General features: G+C 28.6%; 1 protein-coding gene across 1 annotated transcript in view; it reads right to left on the bottom strand.

The window, feature by feature from the left end:
- The window catches only part of LOC149064455 (maltase A2-like), a 109,494-nt gene extending 100,930 nt beyond the window's left edge, over positions 1-8,564 (bottom strand). The window contains exon 1 of the mRNA XM_089255031.1: positions 8,294-8,564. The gene's annotated coding sequence lies outside the window, so the exon portion shown is untranslated. The remainder of the gene's footprint in view (positions 1-8,293) is intronic.
- Positions 8,565-8,946: the final 382 nt, after the last annotated feature.

Raw genomic sequence — 8,946 nt, forward strand, 5'->3', positions numbered from 1 at the left:
ATGTTTTCAGGAATGCCTCTGTACCAGTTTCGAGATTGGAAATACAGTGCGTAATAAAATAAAATAAAAATCTAAATTTTTATACGGTCCCACTGTCCTCTAACTTCCAGTTAGAAAGTTGCTGTCTCTTCTGTGCACAATAAAAAAATTCCATGTTTTTAACTGCAATATTCACTGAGATATTTGAATTCGAAATCGCGGACGCGGAGAAAAGTTGGGAAAATTAACGGACAACTCTTCTCTAACTCAGTTATACTGTTCTTTCCCAGTTTTTCTCAGATTTTTTAATTCCACTATCTCACTGAATATTGCAATTAAAAGCCTGGGATTTTTTTTTCTGGGCTCAGAAGAGACAGGGCAACAACTTTCAATCTGGAAGGTAAAGAATAGAGGGACCGTATAAAAACTTAGATTTCTTTATATTTTATAACGCACTGTATTCTGACTCTCGAAGCTGGTGCAGGGTGATTTCTGAACACATTTTAAGCATTTTTTTTAAATTGAAACACACCTCTACAACTAAATAAGACAATGCAACAACATTCTAATTGGGTTTCGGGGCACACAGAGACTGTATAAAATGTATTTATTTTATTTTAACAACTATACAACCCCTTACAACATGAGTGACATATCTGAGTACTACACGTTATTTGGAAACTTTTTCTAATTGAAAGTATACCTCTGAGATCAACGGCTCGCCATTAAAATGTCATACCCCCTGTTTATTTGAAATTAATCAATGCATTACGAAACTTATTTACTTTTTTATGGCAATGTAGTAACTTTTATTTTGAAGGTAGGTGATTATGGCTGAGTTCAAAGCAGTGAAGAGAGGGACGATAAAATTATAAAATTATTTAACAAAAAGAAGGGTTGGGTTTTCGCATTGCCGTCTCAACGTATGCGGTTAAGCAGGGTAAGGCCTTTGAGCCTCATGATAGTGAGATCTAGTTATAGTTTTCGAGAATATTACTGTATATAATTTGGTGTAGGTAGGTAACCCTCTCTATCCACGTAGGTGAGACGAAAAAAACCCAACTTTCTCGAGGGTTGTGAAGACTGCCCTGGCGTATCGCCGACGAAATTCTTGTCAAAGGAGAGAGGTCACCGATAAAATTTTTATCGAAAAAGGGTTACGCTGCGAAAACGTTTGGGAAACAATGTAATAAGCTAATATTCAGTATGTATGGTCTGGATATATAAGGGCTTGGGGTGTAGTTAGCACAAATCTTGAACTATAAAATTTTACTTCTGTCTCTGCTTGGATATCTGGTATAAGTGGGGGGGGGGGGCAACTACCAAACTTTAGGAAGTGGCAGTTTTAGGGAGAAAAAACACTAATAAAACATTTCAATTCAAAATATAATGCAAAAAATATTTTTTAGAGCTTTGGAGTTTTATAGTGACGGATTGCGGGTGGCAAAACCAAGTCTGTCCCTCCTTACAAGAATCCCTACATTGTAGGCATGATGAAAATGCTTGAACGCAATGATTTCGACCGTACGAATGAGTAACTTCTTTCGCAAGTGCTTGGCGTGCTATTCAAAAACATAGCAAAAAGCCTCCGAGAACAAAAAGAGCGAATTTGATGCAAAAGTTTTAAACTGAAAAGACAAGAATTCATTGTATAAGTGCATAAACTAAATCTCTGAAGAAAATACCCACAGATTAAAATTTACTTTAATAAAAGAAAAGATGAAAAACATGAATGGCTTGAAAATAATCTAAAATATGACCGGGTGTTTAAAAACGCTTGAAATATGACCAATAGCTCGAAAATGCCCAAAATATCATAAAAATCCGCGCCGTAGTTATGACGATTACCTTTGTTCAGAATTTTAGTAAATATTACGAATTAAAATAAGCATCGTCGGCAGATGAATAAAAAAATTGGTAAAACCAAAAATACAGGAATGTCCCTTAATACGGGTTCTTCAAATTGGTCATACATTTTACTTGCTTTGGTTTCAGAATGGTTGAGAAACGCTGCTCTATAGAATATTAATATTATGGAATGAAGGTTTTTTTTTTTTTTGTTTTTTTCTTTTTCTATCGTAGGATAGAAATTTTCATGCATAGATAAAGAAAAGAAAAACGTTTCAATCTTATAGAATAATGGTCATAAAATAATAGGTTATACATAATTTCTTTTCTAAATTTACCTTTAGGATTATCGTAAAAATAACAAAGCGAATGTATTTTTAATGAAGTTATTGCAAAAAAAAAAAATGATTGCACCAAATTATACCAGATATCTGAGCCAAACATGTATCAACGACGCATTAGCGCTCTCAAAATTTCAGAAATTTTTTTCTGTAAAATTACAGAAAATTAATTAGAACTAAAAAAAATCCAAGAAAACATATACGAAACATATATTGTGACAGAAATTTTGCTTTCATAAATTTTGAAAAAAAAATACCATTAAAAATATGCTTTGTATAAAAATGAATCAGAAATAATTTTTCCTCCAATTTCTTCTTTCTTAATGCACAAGTATCCGAAAAAAAGAGGAAAATATCGGAAAAGCTATTTAATTCACTAGCAAAATTTCCAATTCTACTAAATTTCCTTGTTAAATGAGCCGTTGCCATGAGAGAAATTTCGTATAAGTTTTCTTCGCGTACATATTTATTTGGTTTTTCTCTCTCTCTATAGAATATCAATAATATGAAACGAAAGTTTTTTTTGCTATCTTGGGGTAAAAATTTCGATACATACATAAAGACCTTAAAAAGAAAAAGGTTTCAATCTCATGGAATATTGGCCATAGAATAATAGGTTATGCATAATTTTCTTCTTTTTTTTCTAAATTTTTCATCAATGCCTTTAGGCTTATCGTAAAAATAAGAAAGCGAATGCATTTTTAATGGAGTTATTGCAATTTCTCCTCCTCCCCTCTGGAAATTTCTTTTGATGTCTTCGTTGTTGTTGTTGTTGGAATTGTTGTTTGTTTTGCGGAATTTGGTAGAAACGTATCGATTTTTTTATTTTGGTTTATATATCCATGATTTATGATCTTGGAGAGAGCATAAAGACTGTGGTTATATTTAAAATTCATGTGGTTTTTTCTTTCGATAGGGGAACAAAGAAATTTTTGTTCCTTTGAATAAAACTTTTTTGGAATTTCTTTATGCACACATGTTTATAAGTTTTCGTTCTTGTTTATAAATTTTGATAATATCGATCAAAAATTCCCAATTTTTTTTCACACACATATTGTATATTTCAAATTTCAATTTTGGTTTGTTATTGCATTTTTTAATGCCTATGCGTAAATTACTTCGAAAAACTTCTAAATTTTTGAATTTTAAGCATGGATCTTCATTCATGTTTGTAAGTTAATGTATTATACTATATTTTTCGATTTTGATTTATGTGAAGTTTTACTTTTTTCAAAATCTATTGTGGAAAATAAAAAATTTTAAAATTTTTACATACATTTTTTCTAATTTTAATTCGAAACATATTAAATTAAATTTTTTTAAATGTGTAAAATTTATAATTTTTTTCATCAATTTTAAATTTTTCATAAATTTTGAATTTTTTATGGATTAATTTTTTTGAAACAAGCATTAATTAATTTCTTACACTAGTTCTGCATATGCATGTTTATAAGTTTTTGTTGGTTTAAAAAAATTTGTTGGTAAACTCTGAGTTTCCAAATTTTTACCTACAAATTATGAATTTGAAGAACTTCAGTATTTCAGATTCTTTCATTTACTCGTATTGTGTATATTTCAAATTTTTAATATTGTTCCCATATTAATACGTGTAAAGTTTCCGGTATTCAATTGTTTGTTACATGCCTGCCTATACGTCGATTATTTCAAAAAGCTTCTAAATTTCGAAATTATAAGCATAAATCTTCATGCATATTCGTAAAATTTATTACATTTCAATTTTGATGTGTGTTAAATTTTAATTTTTTAATTTCAGTTACGAATACATCGAATTAAAAAAATTTAAATTTCTTTTTTATTATTTTAATTTGAAACATATTAAATTTAATTTTCCTTAATTTTCTTTATTTATAATTTTTATTTCATTACTTATAATTAATAAATTTTTCATTTATTAAATTTTATAAATAAATGTAATTTACTTATAATCTGTTTGTTTTGAACTTTTAAAATTTTATAGGTAAATAGCAAATTAATAAGTAAAATAATAATTATAATAATAAAATTTCATAAAAAAATGAAATAAAATCATTTTATAAATAAGCAAATGTTAAAAGAAAAAACAATTTATAAAGTATACAGATTTTTGCAAATATTTAACGATTTTACACGTTTTTATAATTTATAATTTCAAAACTTTAACGCAAATACAGGAGGTTTCGAAAAGTAAATTTCGAATTAAAACGAAATCGGATTTTTCATGTATTTTGATAAAAATAATTTGAAAACCATTCTACAGAAACAAACTACTTGTCTCTCATTTCGGCTTAAATTTTCTCGAAATAATTTTTCGAGTTTTACCATTTTCTGAATAAAATAAAAAAAGAAACTAACCGAAAGTACATATTTAATAATTTTGAAAAATTTTCAATTGGTTTTCCAGAATTTGAGAAACTTTAATTCAAATTTTAATTCTTTCATACGAAATTATATTGAAATATTCTCAATTAAGGCAATTGTATACGCTCAAGAGCAACTTTTAATATAGCGAAATTATACAAATGATACGTGTATATGCGATAACTCCAGTTATTATGCATAATAACCGATTAATATACATAATTGCCAACCATTTTGGCAAGTTTGATAAATTTCCTTAAATTTATCACTTTACCGCTGATTATGCATAATACCTAAGCGTAATTGGCAAATTTAACAAATACTGAAAAAATATTTTTACCGGCAATTATACGTAATATCCAAGTGTCGTTGGTAAGGATGATAAATCGTACTAAAATCATCATATTGGGCCGGTTATCATACATAATCGCCATTTCTCATTGATAAATATGAATGGGTCCTATTGTCGTGATAAGATGTATTATTTAGTTGACCGTACTTGTGAGCACGAGTCTGAACGGGATATAATTCACCATGATTTTAAGAAATTTTCTGAACATCGTCGAAATAACTATTGGACGAATTCTGAAATCAGACCTCGGTATAACGAACTCCTATTTAACAAATTTTACTACAGTATTCAGTATAATGATCTCTCATCAAACAAATTTTTGCAATCTCACCCCAATATAATAAAATACCATTTAACAAATTTTACGATCATACCCCGATATAACGAACGAACTTGTATTTAACAAATTCTTTGATTTAACGAATCTCTACAATATAACAAACCCCTTAGTATAACAAACGCCTATCTAACAAATTCTACAATCGCATTCCGATATATATAACCTCTAATTCAGGAATTTACAATCGAACCTCAATATAACGAACTGCTATTTCACAAATTTCACGATCGTGCCCCGATGCTACGTATTATTTTATCAAATTATAATTACGTATAATTTCTTAACATTTATCAAATTTGCCAATGACTTGGATGTTATGCATACTAACCGGCAAATATAATGGATTTAGTACGATTATCATGTTCACTAACGATGCTTATTAGGAATTATGCATAACCAGCGGTAAAAGTGGAATTTTTTTACTATTTGTGAAATCCACCAACGACGCTTGGATATTATGCATAACCGCCAGTAAAAGTGAGTAATTTATAAAATTTAGCAGGACGATCAATGATTATCCATAATAACCGCTTATTATGTGTGATAACCGATTTATCACATTCGCTGTGACATGTAAATAAAATAGAAAACAAAAATGGGGGATTGTTAAAATATTTTATTATCACTATAATCACCACTTATCGTGGTTTTGACTATCTTAAGTGAGGTTGACTCTGGAATGGCAAATGTCCAAGGTTTTGAAGGTCAAAACTAGCATTAAAGAAACATCCTTACTAAGAATAAAAAAAGTTATTTTTTTTAAGAGTAATCTGGGAATGCATCGAATAATACAAAAAAGTGGAAATATTGTAAAAATTCTAAGAAAATTTGAAAAAAAATACATTCTAACACTCGCAAAACTCCAGGAAAAAATGTTAAAGGGGATTTTCAAAGGTAATGTACTTTGGAATGTCTTTTCATCAACAAAAATTACAAATTCAACGTTTCCACATAACTTAATAATTGCCAAAAACAATCGGCATCTATTAAATGCATTATATTTTAATATAGGTTTATCACAATCAGCTTATATCCAAAAAATGCTTTCTCTTAATAATCTTACGTATCTAAAATTTTCCATTCCCTTTTTTTTCAATTTACATAGGAATTCAAAATAGAGTTAATTAAAATTATGTATCTGTTGCAGCAAATGTAATAAATTGGTTATTCTGTATTCATAATAACCGGTTATTATGCATACATAGTCTTTGTAAGTTTGATAAATTTATCACTTTTACGGGTGAAAATGCACAGTACTCAAGCATCGTTTTAAAATTTGATAAACACTGAGAATATTATCACTTTTAAATTCGATTATGCATAACAGCTAAGTGTTGTTAGTAAATTTAATAAATACTTGAAATTTATCGCCTTTTTCTGTGGTTATGCATAATACCCTAGTGTAATTGATGAATTTGATAAATATGAAATAAATTCCAATTGAGTCTAGTATGTGTGATGAATATAGTCTGACCCCCATATAATGATAAAAAATTTTACGATCGCACCCCGAAATAATGGTAACAAACTTTACGGTCATACCCCGAAATAATGAAAACAAATTTTACAATCGTACCCCAAAATGATGGTACAATACATATATGAATTATCATGTACCATATCGTGCATAACCATCTATCATGTTTATCCAGCCTCGCGATGCTTGAGCATTATGCATAATCGCCAAGGAAAGTGATAAATTTATGGAAATTTATCAAGCTTATCAAAATGCTTGCTAAGTATGCATACTAACCGGTTATTATGTATAATAACTGAATTTATCACATTTACCGTAAGATATCGAATCCTCTTATATTCTTCGATTGACTAATATTAATTACTAGATCAACTACTAATCACGTGTGACAATTATTATTTATTTATTATGTAAATAATGGGCTCGAACAACCATTGATGATGATTATTTTTTGAAGGCAAAAGTTGATAATTTCGTAATGATTTCAAAGTAAACAAGGAGAAACGTCCTGAAATTTGAAAAAAAAAACCATTATTTTCTTCATTATTACCTGAACCCACAGAATATTGAAAAATCTGTATTTCCAGGAAAAATCCCTCATTTTGTACGGATAAAATAATATATGTATATTATTTTGGATAATTTTTCAAATAATATCAATTATTTATTTGAAACAAAATAGTTATTGAATTTTAAAATGAAATTCAAAGTATCCGGCAAAGGAAAAAAAAATTAAATATTGATATTAATTTTGATTTTTTTACCAGTTAATGACAATCCTTTGAACAATTTAAGTAATTTTCATTATGAGAAATTGTTATTAAAGAATCAATTTTTAACTAATTTATATCGAACTATTTGATTATTATCGGCGATCTCGATTAATTTCCATCATTGAAATAGTAAAGCTTCAATATTTATGTCATGGGAAAAAAATTATTTCAATTTTTTTATTGTATTTATAATTTCTATCCATTATTTCTAGTTTCAAAAAAGTGTTCTGTACATAATTATTATTTATATTTTTTAAATATGAAAAATCTTAGAAATGATTTTATTCTATTACTTTAACCTTTCCAATTTCTCTAACATAATTATTGTTATTACAGTATTTATTATTATCAACATCATTATAATATTTTTAGAATTTTGATATAAGTTCATACCCTACAATGTACTTTCAAGAATGCATAGGAAATGTACAACTTCTTTAAATGTTTGATATTTACAACAATGTATGTTTTTTCAGTAATATTTTTTGCATCAGTAATATTGGTTTCATTGTAATACACTTTCCAATGTTTCCAACGACGCATATTTAACAATATTTTGATAATAATATATCTTTAGCATCTATTTTATTCATTTAGTTCTTTTTTGCAGGGATAATCCCAATAATGATATTTTTGCAAACAATGGAGAAATTTTTTACGACTAAATGCACCAAGGTAAGTTTTTTTAAAGTAATGCAAGCCTACTGAAGCTGTTAAAATATTCCGTAAAGTAACTTGATGAATTTACATAATAAAACTGGAAAATTTCGAACTTTCTCTAAAATTATCAATAAAAAATAAATAAATTCATGAACAAATACTCACTTTGTTGTTTTAATATAAGTTCTTATTCACCGGTAATCCATGTGGCATCCAAAATTTCGCTACACCCGATTGTTAAACAAAAGAGGGAAATTATCAATCACATCATCAGTCTCAGTTATATATAGATATTTTATGAAAAACAAATATATTATTCCTGTTTATGCGACTGGCTCTTCGACTTATGCTTTGTGTTAGGAGGAATCTTACGAGATAAAATTGCGAAACAGTGTATTTATGCTTCCGTCTCGAAATGCAGCAACGATGCTTATGCGATGATGAACCCAACTCGCACGAGTATAGATGCTACTGCTGCGAGAAAAGAGAGTTATCGGGCGACGTCTTGCGGCCACTCGCCTGGATTGATGCTCGCTCTTGAACAAACGGGCAAACCCTGGAAAATATTTTTTGCATCACATTCCGAACACTTTATGTACTCAAAATGAATGTCCTACCAACGGACGGTATACATGATATTCATTTCTGATAAATTTTCGACTTTTCCCAATGATTTGTATTGGATTTCTATCACTTGGATTCCGAAGTCGGTTATGAGTAACGGCAAGAGCTCGTGTACATGAAAAAAAAAATTCAAGCAATTGAATAAAAAAAAAGGATCTTGGTATTTTTTTGCTATCCATCGTAGCACTCACACA

The sequence above is a fragment of the Pholcus phalangioides genome, unplaced genomic scaffold (assembly GCF_987345545.1).
Source record: "Pholcus phalangioides strain wild (caught in Gottingen) unplaced genomic scaffold, Ppha-v1.0 ptg000042l_1, whole genome shotgun sequence".
NCBI classification, from domain to species: Eukaryota; Metazoa; Arthropoda; class Arachnida; order Araneae; family Pholcidae; genus Pholcus; species Pholcus phalangioides.